This window comes from Rutidosis leptorrhynchoides, chromosome 1 (genome assembly GCF_046630445.1).
Source record: "Rutidosis leptorrhynchoides isolate AG116_Rl617_1_P2 chromosome 1, CSIRO_AGI_Rlap_v1, whole genome shotgun sequence".
Taxonomy (NCBI): domain Eukaryota; kingdom Viridiplantae; phylum Streptophyta; class Magnoliopsida; order Asterales; family Asteraceae; genus Rutidosis; species Rutidosis leptorrhynchoides.
This window is the reverse complement of record NC_092333.1, coordinates 586,358,063-586,378,257: the sequence shown is the minus strand read 5'-3', so window position 1 is coordinate 586,378,257 and position 20,195 is coordinate 586,358,063.

The following is a 20,195-nucleotide window of genomic DNA, read 5'->3' as shown; positions in this document are numbered from 1 at the left end:
TATCCGTTCGTCCGAACCAACAATCACCCCAGTGTAATAGAAGAAGTCAACGAGCTTCGCGCTCGAGTAGTGGCTTTAGAGAATATGGTGCAAGGGTTACAAACACCAACAAATAACGAAGTATTAATTCATAATTTCAATTTTATTGAATAAATACTCCGTAAAAGTTATGTAATTTCTAAAGTCTTTAGGGATTATTCAGTTCTAGTTTCAACCGTAAATCAAATGAGTTTAATTTAATATTAACTCATTAAATCTATGTTACATCTGAAGAAAATATGCACATATATATTTTCATAAAGACTGTAATAAAATTTTATTGTACAAAATATTTATTGTGAATTTTTTTAACGGGTAGGTAATACCCGAGAGATATATAAATTCACAATTAATATATTACATTTTTCGAATTTGATTAAGCAAATCATCAACTATACTCCCAAAATCTCACAACAATATATATTCTTGTATAGAAATCAAAGCAACCATTCTCACCCAAATTTGATTACGCATTCTGATTTTGACAAATCAAAATCCAAGTCATGATTTAACAGAAGACATTACTCTTAGATTCCTACATCTTTCAAAGCTATACTTTGACTTCAAAACCGTGTTAGAACATCATATGTGAAATGTCCCGTTCTTATTGATTAAAAACGTTCCATATTAATTGATTTCGTTGCGAGGTTTTGACCTCTATATGAGACGTTTTTCAAAGACTGCATTCATTTTTAAAACAAACCATAACCTTTATTTCATAGATAAAGGTTTTAAAAAAAAACTTTACGTAGATTATCAAATAATGATAATCTAAAATATCCTGTTTACACACGACCATTACATAATGGTTTACAACACAAATATGTTACAACAAAATCAGTTTCTTGAATGCAGTTTTTACACAATATCATACAAACATGGACTCCAAATCTTGTCCTTATTTTAGTATGCAACAGCGGAAGCTCTTAGTATTCACCTGAGAATAAACATGCTTTAAACGTCAACAAAAATGTTGGTGAGTTATAGGTTTAACCTATATATATCAAATCATAACAATAGACCACAAGATTTCATATTTCAATACACATCCCATACATAGAGATAAAAATCATTCATATGATGAACACCTGGTAACCGACATTAACAAGATGCATATATAAGAATATCCCCATCATTCCGGGACACCCTTCGGATATGATATAAATTTCGAAGTACTAAAGCATCCGGTACTTTGGATGGGGTTTGTTAGGCCCAATAGATCTATCTTTAGGATTCGCGTCAATTAGGGTGTCTGTTCCCTAATTCTTAGATTACCAGACTTAATAAAAAGGGGCATATTCGATTTCGATAATTCAACCATAGAATGTAGTTTCACGTACTTGTGTCTATTTTGTAAATCATTTATAAAACCTGCATGTATTCTCATCCCAAAAATATTAGATTTTAAAAGTGGGACTATAACTCACTTTCACAGATTTTTACTTCGTCGGGAAGTAAGACTTGGCCACTGGTTGATTCACGAACCTATAACAATATATACATATATATCAAAGTATGTTCAAAATATATTTACAACACTTTTAATATATTTTGATGTTTTAAGTTTATTAAGTCAGCTGTCCTCGTTAGTAACCTACAACTAGTTGTCCACAGTTAGATGTACAGAAATAAATCGATAAATATTATCTTGAATCAATCCACGACCCAGTGTATACGTATCTCAGTATTGATCACAACTCAAACTATATATATTTTGGAATCAACCTCAACCCTGTATAGCTAACTCCAACATTCACATATAGAGTGTCTATGGTTGTTCCGAAATATATATAGATGTGTCGACATGATAGGTCGAAACATTGTATACGTGTCTATGGTATCTCAAGATTACATAATATATAATACAAGTTAATTAAGTTATGGTTGGAATAGATTTGTTACCAATTTTCACGTAGCTAAAATGAGAAAAATTATCCAATCTTGTTTTACCCATAACTTCTTCATTTTAAATCCGTTTTGAGTGAATCAAATTGCTATGGTTTCATATTGAACTCTATTTTATGAATCTAAACAAAAAAAGTATAGGTTTCTAGTCGGAAAAATAAGTTACAAGTCGTTTTTGTAAAGGTAGTCATTTCAGTCGAAAGAACGACGTCTAGATGACCATTTTAGAAAACATACTTCCACTTTGAGTTTAACCATAATTTTTGGATATAGTTTCATGTTCATAATAAAAATCATTTTCTCAGAATAACAACTTTTAAATCAAAGTTTATCATAGTTTTTAATTAACTAACCCAAAACAGCCCGCGGTGTTACTACGACGGCGTAAATCCGGTTTTACGGTGTTTTTCGTGTTTCCAGGTTTTAAATCATTAAGTTAGCATATCATATAGATATAGAACATGTGTTTAGTTGATTTTAAAAGTCAAGTTAGAAGGATTAACTTTTGTTTGCGAACAAGTTTAGAATTAACTAAACTATGTTCTAGTGATTACAAGTTTAAACCTTCGAATAAGATAGCTTTATATGTATGAATCGAATGATGTTATGAACATCATTACTACCTTAAGTTCCTTGGATGAACCTACTGGAAAAGAGAAAAATGGATCTAGCTTCAATGGATCCTTGGATGGCTCAAAGTTCTTGAAGCAAAATCATGACACGAAAACAAGTTCAAGTAAGATCATCACTTGAAATAAGATTGTTATAGTTATAGAAATTGAACCAAAGTTTGAATATGATTATTACCTTGTATTAGAATGATAACCTACTGTAAGAAACAAAGATTTCTTGAGGTTGGATGATCACCTTACAAGATTGGAAGTGAGCTAGCAAACTTGAAAGTATTCTTGATTTTATGAAACTAGAACTTTTGGAATTTATGAAGAACACTTAGAACTTGAAGATAGAACTTGAGAGAGTTCAATTAGATGAAGAAAATTGAAGAATGAAAGTGTTTGTAGGTGTTTTTGGTCGTTGGTGTATGGATTAGATATAAAGGATATGTAATTTTGTTTTCATGTAAATAAGTCATGAATGATTACTCATATTTTTGTAATCTTATGAGATATTTCATGTTAGTTGCCAAATGATGGTTCCCACATGTGTTAGGTGACTCACATGGGCTGCTAAGAGCTGATCATTGGAGTGTATATACCAATAGTACATACATCTAAAAGCTGTGTATTGTACGAGTACGAATACGGGTGCATACGAGTAGAATTGTTGATGAAACTGAACGAGAATGTAATTGTAAGCATTTTTGTTAAGTAGAAGTATTTTGATAAGTGTATTTAAGTCTTTCAAAAGTGTATAAATACATATTAAAACACTACATGTATATACATTTTAACTGAGTCGTTAAGTCATCGTTAGTCGTTACATGTAAGTGTTGTTTTGAAACCTTTAGGTTAACGATCTTGTTAAATGTTGTTAACCCAATGTTTATAATAACAAAAGAGATTTTAAATTATTATATTATCATGATATTATGATGTACGAATATCTCTTAATATGATATATATACATTAAATGTCGTTACAACGATAAACGTTACATATATGTCTCGTTTCAAAATCATTAAGTTAGTAGTCTTGTTTTTACATATGTAGTTCATTGTTAATATAATTAATGATATGTTTACTTATCATAATATCATGTTAACTATATATATAACCATATATATGTCATCATATAGTTTTTTTACAAGTTTTAACGTTCGTGAATCACCGGTCAACTTGGGTGGTCAATTGTCTATATGAAACCTATTTCAATTAATCAAGTCTTAACAAGTTTGATTGCTTAACATGTTGGAAACATTTAATCATGTAAACATCAATCTCAATTAATATATATAAACATGGAAAAGTTCGGGTCACTACAGTACCTACCCGTTAAATAAATTTCGTCCCGAAATTTTAAGCTGTTGAAGGTGTTGACGAATCTTCTGGAAATAGATGCGGGTATTTCTTCTTCATCTGATCTTCACGCTCCCAGGTGAACTCGGGTCCTCTACGAGCATTCCATCGAACCTTAACAATTGGTATCTTGTTTTGCTTAAGTCTTTTAACCTCACGATCCATTATTTCGACGGGTTCTTCGATGAATTGGAGTTTTTCGTTGATTTGGATTTCATCTAACGGAATAGTGAGATCTTCTTTAGCAAAACATTTCTTCAAATTCGAGACGTGGAAAGTGTTATGTACTGCCGCGAGTTGTTGAGGTAACTCAAGTCGGTAAGCTACTGGTCCGACACGATCAATAATCTTGAATGGTCCAATATACCTTGGATTTAATTTCCCTCGTTTACCAAATCGAACAACGCCTTTCCAAGGTGAAACTTTAAGCATGACCATCTCTCCAATTTCAAATTCTACATCTTTTCTTTTAATGTCAGCGTAACTCTTTTGTCGACTTTGGGCGGTTTTCAACCGTTGTTGAATTTGGATGATCTTCTCGGTAGTTTCTTGTATAATCTCCGGACCCGTAATCTGTCTATCCCCCACCTCACTCCAACAAATTGGAGACCTGCAATTTCTACCATAAAGTGCTTCAAACGGCGCCATCTCAATGCTTGAATGGTAGCTGTTGTTGTAGGAAAATTCTGCTAACGGTAGATGTCGATCCCAACTGTTTCCGAAATCAATAACACATGCTCGTAGCATGTCTTCAAGCGTTTGTATCGTCCTTTCGCTCTGCCCATCAGTTTGTGGATGATAGGCAGTACTCATGTCTAGACGAGTTCCTAATGCTTGCTGTAATGTCTGCCAGAATCTTGAAATAAATCTGCCATCCCTATCAGAGATAATAGAGATTGGTATTCCATGTCTGGAGACGACTTCCTTCAAATACAGTCGTGCTAACTTCTCCATCTTGTCATCTTCTCTTATTGGTAGGAAGTGTGCTGATTTGGTGAGACGATCAACTATTACCCAAATAGTATCAAAACCACTTGCAGTCCTTGGCAATTTAGTGATGAAATCCATGGTAATGTTTTCCCATTTCCATTCCGGGATTTCGGGTTGTTGAAGTAGACCTGATGGTTTCTGATGCTCAGCTTTGACCTTAGAACACGTCAAACATTCTCCTACGTATTTAGCAACATCGGCTTTCATACCCGGCCACCAAAAATGTTTCTTGAGATCCTTGTACATCTTCCCAGTTCCAGGATGTATTGAGTATCTGGTTTTATGAGCTTCTCTAAGTACCATTTCTCTCATATCTCCAAATTTTGGTACCCAAATCCTTTCAGCCCTATACCGGGTTCCGTCTTCCCGAATATTAAGATGCTTCTCCGATCCTTTGGGTATTTCATCCTTTAAATTTCCCTCTTTTAAAACTCCTTGTTGCGCCTCCTTTATTTGAGTAGTAATGTTATTATGAATCATTATATTCATAGATTTTACTCGAATGGGTTCTCTATCCTTCCTGCTCAAGGCATCGGCTACCACATTTGCCTTCCCCGGGTGGTAACGAATCTCAAAATCGTAATCATTCAATAATTCAATCCACCTACGCTGCCTCATATTCAGTTGTTTCTGATTAAATATGTGTTGAAGACTTTTGTGGTCGGTATATATAATACTTTTGACCCCATATAAGTAGTGCCTCCAAGTCTTTAATGCAAAAACAACCGCGCCTAATTCCAAATCATGCGTCGTATAATTTTGTTCGTGAATCTTCAATTGTCTAGACGCATAAGCAATCACCTTCGTTCGTTGCATTAATACACAACCGAGACCTTGCTTTGATGCGTCACAATAAATCACAAAATCATCATTCCCTTCAGGCAATGACAATATAGGTGCCGTAGTTAGCTTTTTCTTCAATAACTGAAACGCTTTCTCTTGTTCATCATTCCATTCAAATTTCTTCCCTTTATGCGTTAATGCAGTCAAGGGTTTTGCTATTCTGGAAAAGTCTTGGATGAACCTTCTGTAGTAACTAGCTAGTCCTAAAAACTGGCGTATGTGTTTCGGAGTTTTCGGGGTTTCCCACTTTTCAACAGTTTCTATCTTTGCCGGATCCACCTTAATACCTTCTTTGTTCACTAGGTGACCGAGGAATTGAACTTCTTCCAACCAAAATGCACACTTTGAAAACTTAGCGTACAATTCTTCCTTCCTCAATACTTCTAACACCTTTCTCAAATGTTCACCGTGTTCTTGGTCATTCTTTGAGTAAATAAGTATGTCATCAATGAAAACAATGACAAACTTGTCAAGGTATGGTCCACACACTCGGTTCATAAGGTCCATGAACACAGCTGGTGCATTAGTTAAACCAAACGGCATGACCATAAACTCGTAATGACCGTAACGTGTTCTGAAAGCAGTCTTTGGAATATCATCTTCTTTCACCCGCATTTGATGATACCCGGAACGTAAGTCAATCTTTGAATAAACAGACGAGCCTTGTAGTTGATCAAATAAATCGTCGATTCTCGGTAGTGGGTAGCGGTTCTTGATGGTAAGTTTGTTCAACTCTCGGTAGTCGATACACAACCTGAATGTACCATCTTTCTTCTTAACAAACAAAACAGGAGCTCCCCACGGTGATGTGCTTGGTCGAATGAAACCACGCTCTAAAAGTTCTTGTAATTGGCTTTGCAGTTCTTTCATCTCGCTGGGTGCGAGTCTGTAAGGAGCACGAGCTATTGGTGCAGCTCCTGGTACAAGATCTATTTGAAATTCAACGGATCGATGTGGGGGTAATCCCGGTAATTCTTTCGGAAATACATCGGGAAATTCTTTTGCAATGGGAACATCATTGATGCTCTTTTCTTCAGTTTGTACTTTCTCGACGTGTGCTAGAACAGCATAGCAACCTTTTCTTATTAGTTTTTGTGCCTTCAAATTACTAATAAGATGTAGCTTCGTGTTGCCCTTTTCTCCGTACACCATTAAGGGTTTTCCTTTTTCTCGTATAATGCGATTTGCATTTTTGTAACAAACGATCTCCGCTTTCACTTCTTTCAACCAGTCCATACCGATTATCACATCAAAACTCCCTAACTCTACTGGTATCAAATCAATCTTAAATGTTTCGCTAACCAGTTTAATTTCTCGATTCCGACATATATTATCTGCTGAAATTAATTTACCATTTGCTAATTCGAGTAAAAATTTACTATCCAAAGGCGTCAATGGACAACTTAATTTAGCACAAAACTCTTTACTCATATAGCTTCTATCCGCACCCGAATCAAATAAAACGTAAGCAGATTTATTGTCAATAAGAAACGTACCCGTAACAAGCTCCGGGTCTTCCTGTGCCTCTGCCGCATTAATATTGAAAACTCTTCCGCGGCCTTGTCCATTCGTGTTCTCCTGGTTCGGGCAATTTCTAATAATGTGGCCCGGTTTTCCACATTTATAACAAACTACATTGGCATAGCTTGCTCCGACACTACTTGCTCCGCCATTACTCGTTCCGACACCATTTGTTCCTTTTGTTCTATTAACCCCTGGTCCGTAGACCTCACACTTCGCCGTGCTATGACCATTTCTTTTACACTTGTTGCAAAATTTGGTGCAGAACCCCGAGTGATACTTTTCACACCTTTGGCATAGCTGTTTCTGATTGTTGTTGTTGTTGCGGTTATTATTGTTGTTGGGATGATTGTTGTAGTTGCTGTTGTTGTTGTTGTTGTTGTTGTTGTTGAGCCGTTTGTTGTAGTTGCGATTGATGTTGCGATTGTTGGGATAATTGTTGCGATTATTGTTGTAATTGCTGTTGTTGTTGTATTGGTGATTCTTATCACCGTTTTCCTCCCACTTTCTTTTGACTTGCTTCACATTGGCCTCTTCAGCAGTCTGTTCTTTAATTCTTTCTTCAATCTGGTTCACTAGTTTGTGAGCCATTCTACATGCCTGTTGTATGGAGGCGGGCTCGTGTGAACTTATATCTTCTTGGATTCTTTCCGGTAATCCTTTCACAAACGCGTCGATCTTCTCTTCCTCATCTTCGAATGCTCCCGGACACAATAGGCACAATTCTGTGAATCGTCTTTCGTACGTGGTAATATCAAATCCTTGGGTTCGTAACCCTCTAAGTTCTGTCTTGAGCTTATTGACCTCGGTTCTGGGACGGTACTTCTCGTTCATCAAGTGCTTGAATGCTGACCACGGTAGTGCGTACGCATCATCTTGTCCCACTTGCTCTAGATAGGTATTCCACCATGTTAACGCAGAACCTGTGAAGGTATGCGTAGCGTACTTCACTTTGTCCTCTTCAGTACACTTACTTATGGCAAACACCGATTCAACCTTCTCGGTCCACCGTTTCAATCCGATCGGTCCTTCGGTTCCATCAAATTCCAAAGGTTTGCAGGCAGTGAATTCTTTGTAGGTGCATCCTACACGATTTCCTGTACTGCTAGATCCAAGGTTATTGTTGGTATGTAGCGCAGCCTGTACTGCGGCTATGTTTGAAGCTAGAAAAGTACGGAATTCCTCTTCATTCATATTCACGGTGTGTCGAGTAGTCGGTGCCATTTCCTTCAAAATAGTTAAATGGAACAAGTTAATCATACAGAATATTAAGAGTAGTTAATAGTATTTCGTAGCATAATATGAACTCATTTATAAAAGCTTTTTCTTCATATTAGCGTTTTATAAGTTTAAATTCGGGTAGTACCTACCCGTTAAGTTCATACTTAGTAGCTAATATACAATTCAACTACTACAATTCTATATGAAAAACTGATTATAATAATATTTCGCGTTCAAACTTTTATACAATATTTTACAAACTTACAATACCGCTTATTTTACATAAAGCATGAAATATAGCACACAATAACTTTGATACAAGATAGTTGTGAAGACAATTCTAGCTAGTACACAAGTCGTTCAGCAAAGGCAATAAAGACACGTAATTCATACGTCCAGAAACAAGTCATGCATTCTGGTTTTACTAGGACTACTTCCCATCCTTGGTCTTGTGCAACATAACCGTTATGGCCGTTGATAAGACAGCGTGTTGTAACATCATCAAAGGGACGAGGGTTACGTAATGTCCAACAGTCCCGTAATAATCTAAAAACCTCATTTCTTACCCCAATTACCGACTCCGTCACTTGTGGAAACGTTTTGTTTAATAGTTGTAGCCCGATGTTCTTGTTCTCACTTTGGTGAGAAGCGAACATTACTAATCCGTAAGCATAACATGCTTCTTTATGTTGCATGTTAGCCGCTTTTTCTAAATCACGAAGTCCAATATTCGGATATATTGAGTCAAAATAATTTCTTAACCCGTTGCGTAAAATAGCATTTGGGTTCCCCGCAATATATGCGTCAAAGTAAACACATCGTAACTTATGGGTTTCCCAATGTGATATCCCCCATCTTTCAAACGAAAGTCTCTTATAAACCAAGACATTCTTGGAACGTTCTTCGAATGTCTTACAAACTGATCTCGCCTTAAATAGTTGTGCCGAGGAATTCTGGCCGACTCTAGACAAGATTTCATCAATCATGTCTCCGGGTAGGTCTCTTAAAATATTGGGCTGTCTATCCATTTTGTGTTTTTAAACTGTAAAATAGACAAGAGTTAGATTCATAAAAAAAATACTTATTAATACAAGCAATTTTTACATATATCATAAAGCATAAGAATACTATATTACATATATTACACCACACGAATACAAATATCTTATTCCGACTCGTTCGTTTCTTCTTCTTCGATTTTTGTTCGTTTTGCCAAGTTTCTAGGGATATATGATGTTCCCCTAATATGAGCCGTCGTTATCCACATTGGTTTAGAAAAACCTGGTGGTTTAGAGGTTCCCGGGTCATTGTTACAACTTAAGGACTTCGGGGGTTGACGATACATATACAGTTCATCGGGGTTGGAATTAGATTTCTCTATTTTTATGCCCTTTCCCTTATTATTTTCTTTTGCCTTTTTAAATTCAGTTGGGGTAATTTCTATAACATCATCGGAATTCTCGTCGGAATCCGATTCATCGGAGAATTGGTAATCCTCCCAATATTTTGCTTCCTTGGCGGAAACACCATTGACCATAATTAACTTTGGTCGGTTGGTTGAGGATTTTCTTTTACTTAACCGTTTTATTATTTCCCCCACCGGTTCTATTTCTTCATCCGGTTCCGATTCTTCTTCCGGTTCCGATTCTTCTTCCGGTTCCGACTCTTCTTCCGGTTCTTCTTCGGGAACTTGTGAATCAGTCCACAAATCATTCCAAGTTACATTTGACTCTTCATTATTATTAGGTGAGTCAATGGAACTTGTTCTAGAGGTAGACATCTATCACATAATATCAAACACGTTAAGAGATTAATATATCACATAATATTCATATCTTAAAAATATATAGTTTCCAACAAAATTTGTTAAGCAATCATTTTTCAAGTAAACACGGTCGAAGTCCAGACTCACTAATGCATCCTAACAAACTAGATAAGAAACACTAATGCAAAATTCTGGTTCTCTAAGACCATCGCTCGGATACCAACTGAAATGTCCCGTTCTTATTGATTAAAAACGTTCCATATTAATTGATTTCGTTGCGAGGTTTTGACCTCTATATGAGATGTTTTTCAAAGACTGCATTCATTTTTAAAACAAACCATAACCTTTATTTCATAGATAAAGGTTTTAAAAAAAAACTTTACGTAGATTATCAAATAATGATAATCTAAAATATCCTGTTTACACACGACCATTACATAATGGTTTACAACACAAATATGTTACAACAAAATCAGTTTCTTGAATGCAGTTTTTACACAATATCATACAAACATGGACTCCAAATCTTGTCCTTATTTTAGTATGCAACAGCGGAAGCTCTTAGTATTCACCTGAGAATAAACATGCTTTAAACGTCAACAAAAATGTTGGTGAGTTATAGGTTTAACCTATATATATCAAATCATAACAATAGACCACAAGATTTCATATTTCAATACACATCCCATACATAGAGATAAAAATCATTCATATGATGAACACCTGGTAACCGACATTAACAAGATGCATATATAAGAATATCCCCATCATTCCGGGACACCCTTCGGATATGATATAAATTTCGAAGTACTAAAGCATCCGGTACTTTGGATGGGGTTTGTTAGGCCCAATAGATCTATCTTTAGGATTCGCGTCAATTAGGGTGTCTGTTCCCTAATTCTTAGATTACCAGACTTAATAAAAAGGGGCATATTCGATTTCGATAATTCAACCATAGAATGTAGTTTCACGTACTTGTGTCTATTTTGTAAATCATTTATAAAACCTGCATGTATTCTCATCCCAAAAATATTAGATTTTAAAAGTGGGACTATAACTCACTTTCACAGATTTTTACTTCGTCGGGAAGTAAGACTTGGCCACTGGTTGATTCACGAACCTATAACAATATATACATATATATCAAAGTATGTTCAAAATATATTTACAACACTTTTAATATATTTTGATGTTTTAAGTTTATTAAGTCAGCTGTCCTCGTTAGTAACCTACAACTAGTTGTCCACAGTTAGATGTACAGAAATAAATCGATAAATATTATCTTGAATCAATCCACGACCCAGTGTATACGTATCTCAGTATTGATCACAACTCAAACTATATATATTTTGGAATCAACCTCAACCCTGTATAGCTAACTCCAACATTCACATATAGAGTGTCTATGGTTGTTCCGAAATATATATAGATGTGTCGACATGATAGGTCGAAACATTGTATACGTGTCTATGGTATCTCAAGATTACATAATATATAATACAAGTTAATTAAGTTATGGTTGGAATAGATTTGTTACCAATTTTCACGTAGCTAAAATGAGAAAAATTATCCAATCTTGTTTTACCCATAACTTCTTCATTTTAAATCCGTTTTGAGTGAATCAAATTGCTATGGTTTCATATTGAACTCTATTTTATGAATCTAAACAAAAAAAGTATAGGTTTCTAGTCGGAAAAATAAGTTACAAGTCGTTTTTGTAAAGGTAGTCATTTCAGTCGAAAGAACGACGTCTAGATGACCATTTTAGAAAACATACTTCCACTTTGAGTTTAACCATAATTTTTGGATATAGTTTCATGTTCATAATAAAAATCATTTTCTCAGAATAACAACTTTTAAATCAAAGTTTATCATAGTTTTTAATTAACTAACCCAAAACAGCCCGCGGTGTTACTACGACGGCGTAAATCCGGTTTTACGGTGTTTTTCGTGTTTCCAGGTTTTAAATCATTAAGTTAGCATATCATATAGATATAGAACATGTGTTTAGTTGATTTTAAAAGTCAAGTTAGAAGGATTAACTTTTGTTTGCGAACAAGTTTAGAATTAACTAAACTATGTTCTAGTGATTACAAGTTTAAACCTTCGAATAAGATAGCTTTATATGTATGAATCGAATGATGTTATGAACATCATTACTACCTTAAGTTCCTTGGATGAACCTACTGGAAAAGAGAAAAATGGATCTAGCTTCAATGGATCCTTGGATGGCTCAAAGTTCTTGAAGCAAAATCATGACACGAAAACAAGTTCAAGTAAGATCATCACTTGAAATAAGATTGTTATAGTTATAGAAATTGAACCAAAGTTTGAATATGATTATTACCTTGTATTAGAATGATAACCTACTGTAAGAAACAAAGATTTCTTGAGGTTGGATGATCACCTTACAAGATTGGAAGTGAGCTAGCAAACTTGAAAGTATTCTTGATTTTATGAAACTAGAACTTTTGGAATTTATGAAGAACACTTAGAACTTGAAGATAGAACTTGAGAGAGTTCAATTAGATGAAGAAAATTGAAGAATGAAAGTGTTTGTAGGTGTTTTTGGTCGTTGGTGTATGGATTAGATATAAAGGATATGTAATTTTGTTTTCATGTAAATAAGTCATGAATGATTACTCATATTTTTGTAATCTTATGAGATATTTCATGTTAGTTGCCAAATGATGGTTCCCACATGTGTTAGGTGACTCACATGGGCTGCTAAGAGCTGATCATTGGAGTGTATATACCAATAGTACATACATCTAAAAGCTGTGTATTGTACGAGTACGAATACGGGTGCATACGAGTAGAATTGTTGATGAAACTGAACGAGAATGTAATTGTAAGCATTTTTGTTAAGTAGAAGTATTTTGATAAGTGTATTTAAGTCTTTCAAAAGTGTATAAATACATATTAAAACACTACATGTATATACATTTTAACTGAGTCGTTAAGTCATCGTTAGTCGTTACATGTAAGTGTTGTTTTGAAACCTTTAGGTTAACGATCTTGTTAAATGTTGTTAACCCAATGTTTATAATAACAAAAGAGATTTTAAATTATTATATTATCATGATATTATGATGTACGAATATCTCTTAATATGATATATATACATTAAATGTCGTTACAACGATAAACGTTACATATATGTCTCGTTTCAAAATCATTAAGTTAGTAGTCTTGTTTTTACATATGTAGTTCATTGTTAATATAATTAATGATATGTTTACTTATCATAATATCATGTTAACTATATATATAACCATATATATGTCATCATATAGTTTTTTTACAAGTTTTAACGTTCGTGAATCACCGGTCAACTTGGGTGGTCAATTGTCTATATGAAACCTATTTCAATTAATCAAGTCTTAACAAGTTTGATTGCTTAACATGTTGGAAACATTTAATCATGTAAACATCAATCTCAATTAATATATATAAACATGGAAAAGTTCGGGTCACTACAATATGTATATTGACGATTACAAACTGTGTTCAAACTCTCCGAAGTTTTCGAAGACACTTCAAACAATGAACAATCGAGATGATGATCCAACCACATATTACCCACATTTATGTACCTAAAAAGCTCTCGAAGCCAAAGTCATAGTTTGACGCGTATCCGTGTCAGACCCTTTGGCATTTATTAGCTAAAATGACTTTTCAATTCCTTTTCAAAGTAGACAGTTTTGTCACAGCTCCAGCAAGTCAACTTCGACTTTTTAGTCGGACTAGTCTTATTATAACCTCGATAGATACGTTGCCCTTTCGTCATCGTTACTGGGGACCTTTCATATCTCGCCACCTTAGCAATAAACTTACCAACAACTTCAATTATCTTTGACTTTTCGAAAAATCATTATATTTATTGAAATCACATTACTTACTCATTCGCATCTTGTAACGAGAATTGTCATACGAATCATCAAAAAACAGTAACCAGTATTTTGAAATCTCGCAGCATGTCTACGCCAACAGTTATATGTGTACGTAAAACGTCTATCTCCTGGACTTACATACTTTGAATGTGAAGTTCTGAAAAATATTTTGAACTGCAAACTAGTTCTTGAAATGCTGACGAAGCATCAAAAGCTGTAAACGATCTTAACAGTAAAAAGTTTGATGACAAAGAATAGTAAGGTGGAAAAGCTGAGAAAAAGAGAAGGTTTAGAACTGGAAAACGGATTGAACAGACTATGAAGGAGGCTGTGGACAAATCACAAAGACTAAATCTGCCTTCAAAGAATCCAAATGATTCAGTGCCTGCTAAAGTCATTAACGAATACCTTACTCTTTATTCTAAACCTTTACAGACAAATCTTCATCATCATCCATCAATATTAGAAATTCTAAGATATTATCATATCTTTCATTATAAATATCCGCGATATTTCTGAAGATATTTTCACAACTAATCTTATCTGAAGTCATTTATCTCTTTGCGCTATCAGTGTTACATCATATAAGAAACTATTAGTTTCTATATTTTATAAACTTTCGAGTTTAAATTATGAATGTTTAGAAGAAGTGTTGGTGATAATGCTAAAAACGAACATATATTTCATAGCATTATTCCTCAAGAAAGACAAGCTTTTAGTTGCAATTGTTCTATTTACAAGTGATATTCGTTTAAATAATAAAAGGTGAAGACAAAAGACAGATTCGACGAATTGAAGACGCAAACGACCAAAAAGCTCAAAAGTACAAAAGACAATCAAAAAGGTTCCAATTATTGATAAGAAACGTCTCGAAATTACAAGAGTACAAGATTCAAAACGCAAAGTACAAGATATTAAATTGTACGCAAGGACGTTCGAAAATCGGGAACCGGGACCAGAGTCAACTCTTAACGCTCAACGCAACGGACTAAAAATTACAAGTTAACTATGTATATAAATATAATATAATATATAATTAATTATATTAATTATATATATATTATATTTATAAATAAAAACCGTCGGCAGAGAAAGACTCCAAGGGACTGAGCTGTAATTTCATTCTCCGCGACTCGCGGAGTTTGAAGGCCAAAATGGCCGCGAGTCGCGGAGCCCCCAGTTTTGAAACTCCCTATAAAGCAAACCGAAATATGATCATTTTCATCATCTTTTTCTTCTTCTTATCATACGTAAATTATATATTTATAATTTATATTTTAATTTTAATTATAATTCTAATAATAAGGGTATGTTAGCGAATATTGTAAGGGTGTAAGTCGAAATTCTGTCCGTGTAACGCTACGCTATTTTTAATCATTGTAAGTTATGTTCAACCTTTTTACATTAATGTCTCATAGCTAAGTTATTATTATGCTTATTTAAAACGAAGTAATCATGATGTTGGGCTAATTACTAAAATTGGGTAATTGGACTTTGTACCATAATTGGGGTTTGGACAAAAGAACAACACTTGTGGAAATTAGACTATGAGCTATTAATGGGCTTTATATTTGTTTAACTAAATGATAGTTTGTTAATGTTAATATAAAGATTTACAATTGGGCGTCCCTATAAATTACCATATACACTCGATCGGACACGATGGGCGGGGTATTTATATGTACGAATAATCGTTCATTTAACCGGACACGGGAATGGATTAATAGCCACTAGAATAATTAAAACAGGGGTGAAATTATGTACAAAGGACACTTGGTATAATTGATAACAAAATATTAAAACCTTGGGTTACACTCAGTCGACATCCTGGTGTAATTATTAAACAAAGTATTAAAATCTTGTTACAGTTTAAATCCCCAATTAGTTGGAATATTTAACTTCGGGTATAAGGATAATTTGACGAGGGCACTAGCATTTTATATTTATGACTGATGGACTGTTATGGACAAAAACCAGACGGACATATTAAATAATCCAGGACAAAGGACAATTAACCCATGGGCATAAAACAAAAATCAACACGTCAAACATCATGATTACGGAAGTTTAAATAAGCATAATTCTTTTATTTCATATTTAATTTCCTTTATTTTATATTTAATTGCACTTCTAATTATCGCACTTTTATTTATTGTTATTTAATCGCACTTTTAATTATCGTACTTTTTAATTATCGCAATTTTATTTTATCGCACTTTTATTATTCGCAATTTCATTATCGTTATTTACTTTACGCTTTAAATTAAGTCTTTTATTTATTTAATATTTTACATTAGGTTTTAACTGCGACTAAAGTTTTAAAATCGACAAACCGGTCATTAAACGGTAAAAACCCCCCTTTATAATAAAATTACTTAGATATATGTTTGTATTTTTATAAAAGTAAATTAATATAGCGTTAAGCTTTGTTTAAAGATTTCCCTGTGGAACGAACCGGAATTACTAAAAACTACACTACTTTATGATTAGGTACACTGCCTATAAGTGTTGTAGCAAGGTTTAAGTATATCCATTCTATAAATAAATAAATATCTTGTGTAAAATTGTATCGTATTTAATAGTATTTCGCACTAAAAATAATACTATTTTGTATACACCCCCTACGACATCAAGTATTTTTGGCGCCGCTGCCGGGGACACTCTTAAACGGCGGAAGCGCAACGCTAATATAAAAAAAAAGGATTTTTAGTTAACTTTTATTAAAATTCGTTTTTGTAAAAATACGTTTTAATTATTCAAAAATATAAAAAGAAAAACAAAAATATAAGTATTTTTAAGATTTTGTTAAATATTTAAGTTTTATAAGTTTCTTTATTTTTATTTTAGTTTATAAAAATATAAGTTTTATTTAAATATCTTTTATTTATATAAAAACAGAAAACAGAAAATAAAAAAAAATAAATAAAGAAAAACGCGTTGAAATTAAACCTGTCAGCTGAAATTCTGAACCCCGCGACTCGCGGGGTTTGATGTTTTAAATACCGCAACTCGCGGAGTGACTCTGACACGAGACAGAACCCTAATTCAGCATTAATTACGGGGTATTTAATAATTATTATTATTATTAACCCTAATTATTATTATTATTATTATTATAATTAATTTTATTTTAACTTTTACTTTTTATTTAATTTATGTATTTAGTATTAATTAGTTTTATTAAATTGTAAAATTAATAGTTTTAATAAATAAATAATATAAAAATAATATTTTTATAAAAATTGTAATTTTTACAACTTTTTGTATATTTTTATATTTTGTCCCTTTTTAATCGTTGTAGCATAACTTTTGTATTTTTCGCTCATATTTAATTTTAAACTTAGTTTTTGCTATAGTCATTTTTACTCCTAGATTTTTAGGCTTTGCCGTAGAATTCCTTAAGTGCTTTTTCTTTAGACTAAGATTTAGGTACTTTAGAATTTTGCGACGCCTTTTTAAGTTTTAGTTTCTTTTTAAGTTATTTCCATTTGGGATTTAGTTTTTCCTGTAAGCTTTAATATTTTTAGACGACTTTTACCTATGTATCAATTATCATTCCAATTAGTAATTTCAATTTGCGATTATAATTTTAAGTTAGTTGTAGTAATAAGGTTAGGTTAGTCAAGTATTTTTAAGTTTTGATAAGTTTCTTTTATTTTTCCGTCACCTTTTATTTTTCAACCATTTTTTCTTTTTCGACCTTTTTCGACGAACTCTTTTTCTTTCTTATTTCTCGCTATTCTAGTTTTAGGACATAGATTTTTATTCTACTTCTTATCTAAATTTCTTAAAATTACGAAAATTTATTTTAAGTGGTTAAATTAATAGACATCAAAATTTTCTGGTTCGTAGTAATAGTTGGATTTGTACGTGGACCGGGTTATTGGAGCCAAACAGTCCTCAATTATATTGAGACGAAACGAATCCTGCCCCTCTGCTGCATCTTTTGGCTATTCGAAACGTGGGCAAAATCATAAAAGTCTATTGATTGGATAACTTATTATAATTTTTCTTTCCTTTTAAAAACTAATAGGATATTCAGTGAATGCACCGAGCAAGACGTTCATCACCTTTTGTACGTTCACCACCTGTAACTAGATCAAGACATTTAGCAAATATTACCGCCGTTGATTTTTCTTTAGAATCGTCATCCAGTAGACCAAGTACTTCAGTTCAAATTTCCGATAATCTATTTTTTGAAACCAACCTCACAATTGAGAATCCGGAAAATATTCAGGAACGGTTCGTAGATCCTGAACCATTAAACTTTCCTCCGGAGCCACCAATCATTCAAACAGAGATTGTTGAGGAACGAACCATTAAATCAGAATCATCTAGTGATACCGATTCAACAAATTCAATTATGGAAAATCTGGAACCTTTAAGTATGGAAGACCGAATGAGAGTGATGTTATGCGAGGTGTATATAAAATAGTTTATATTTTACAAGGAAAAACTATTAAATACGATACAATTTTACACAAGATATTTATTTATTTATAGAATGGATATACTTAAACCTTGCTACAACACTTATAGGCAGTGTACCTAATCGTACAGTAGTGTAGTTTTTAGTAAGTCCGGTTCGTTCCACAGGGAAATCTTTAAACAAAGCTCAACGCTATATTAGTTTACTTTTATAAAAATACAAACATATATATAAGTAATATTATTATTATAAAGGGGGGTTTTTACCGTTTAATGACCGGTTTGTCGATTTTAAAACTTTAGTCGCAGTTAAAACCTAATGTAAAATATTGAATAAATAAAAGACTTAAATTAAAACTTAAAGTAAATAACGATAATGAAATTGAGAATAATAAAAGTGCTATAAACTTGCGATAATTAAAAAGTACGATAATTAAAAGTGCGATTAAACAACAATAAATAAAAGTGCGATAATTAGAAGTGCAATTAAATATAAAATAAAGGAAATTAAATATGAAATAAAAGAATTATGCTTATTTAAACTTCCGTAATCATGATGTTTGACGTGTTGATTTTAGTTTTATGCCCATGGGTTAATTGTCCTTTGTCCTGGATTATTTAATATGTCCGTCTGGTTTTTGTCCATAACAGTCCATCAGTCATAAATATAAAATGCGAGTGTCCTCATCAAATTATTCTTATACCCGAAGTTAAATATTCCAACTAATTGGGGATTCGAATTGTAACAAGGTTTTAATACTTTGTTTAATGAATACACCAGGTTATCGACTGCGTGTAAACCAAGGTTTTACTACTTTGTTAACAATTACACCAATTACCCTTGAATGTAATTTCACCCCTGTTTTAATTATTCTAGTGGCTATTAATCCATTCCCGTGTCCGGTTAAATGAACGATTATACGTACATATAAATACCCCGCCCATCGTGTCCGATCGAGTGTATATGGTAATTTATAGGGACGCCCAATTGTAAATCTTTATATTAACATTAACAAACTTTCATTTAGTTAAACAAATATAAAGCCCATTAATAGCCCATAGTCTAATTTCCACAAGTGTCGTTCTTTTGTCCAAACCCCAATTATGGTACAAAGCCCAATTACCCAATTTTAGTAATTAGCCCAACATCATGATTACTTCGTTTTAAATAAGCATAATAATAACTTAACTACGAGACATTAATATAAAAAGGTTGAACATAACTTACAATGATTAAAAATAGCGTAGCGTTACACGGACAGAATTTCGACTTACACCCTTACAACATTCGCTAACATAACCTTATTATTATTATTATTAATTAAAATTAATAATTATAAATATTTATTTATATCATATGTTTGAGATAGAGGGAGATAGATATTATGGTGTTTTTGTTGGTGTTTAAAACTCGGCAGAAAACTGGCTTTATATAGGACCTGACCAGCATTTTCACTCCATGCGACTCGCATGGATTTTGTGCCTCTGGCCATGCGAGTCGCATGGCCACCCTGGATCCAGCCAAATTGGTTTGTTTTCTTCTTGCCGACGTAATATAATAATAATATATAATATAATATATAATTATATATAATTATATATATTATATTATAT